This window comes from Monopterus albus, unplaced genomic scaffold (assembly GCF_001952655.1).
Source record: "Monopterus albus unplaced genomic scaffold, M_albus_1.0 scaffold99.1, whole genome shotgun sequence".
Taxonomy (NCBI): domain Eukaryota; kingdom Metazoa; phylum Chordata; class Actinopteri; order Synbranchiformes; family Synbranchidae; genus Monopterus; species Monopterus albus.
Genome location: NW_018127979.1, coordinates 3,831,278 through 3,832,102, shown reverse-complemented (window position 1 = coordinate 3,832,102; position 825 = coordinate 3,831,278).

The following is an 825-nucleotide window of genomic DNA, read 5'->3' as shown; positions in this document are numbered from 1 at the left end:
TTCTGTGAGAATGTTGCACAGATTGTTGGGACTCAGTGTCTCTAGGAACATCTGAGTAGCTGCTTTGTTGGCTGAGGTATTAAAATGATCTCATTTTGTGCATGATCTAGTTATCTACCTGACCTTTGTTAACAATATGTTTTTAATTAAATGTATGAGACAGAATGAAAGGAACTTACAGTACAGTATGTATATAAATGTGTATGCAAATGAATGTACAGTATATGAATATACCATATTACATGCTATGTTAATGGCCAATACTGATAAACTTGGTAACAAGTACTATTGATACTGGCTAATAGTCCAACTAGTTTAAATGAGTTGTTAGTTAAAAAACACTATTCCTGTTTGAGATACAAGCAGGCAAACAGCCTGTCAAACTGATGGCGACACTAACAGGCAGGAAGAAAAACAGATACACAAATCAACATCATGACTCACACCACTTTTTGAATGCAATTCTCAGTTTACAGGGGTAAGGACAACAGGACTCCCCTGAAGAACAAAAAGACACAAATCATTTTTGGAGTCTTTCTTTCACTAGACTTGTTTCTGAATGGAACATTTCATTAGTCGATTTCAGTAACTTAGCAACTAACGTTTTGATTTAAAAAAGAAAAAAGGGAAATGATTTCTTTTATTTGCATCCCCACCAAGGATTCAAGCTTCTTACCAGACATGTAAAATTATTCTGCAGTTTGGACTATAAGCACATGTGTATTATTTTTCTCCATTTATTTCAAAGCAATCACACATAACATTCATTCAATATTTAAACACTGTGTCCTCATCCATACACCCTGTGTTTTAGAAGGAACAAAT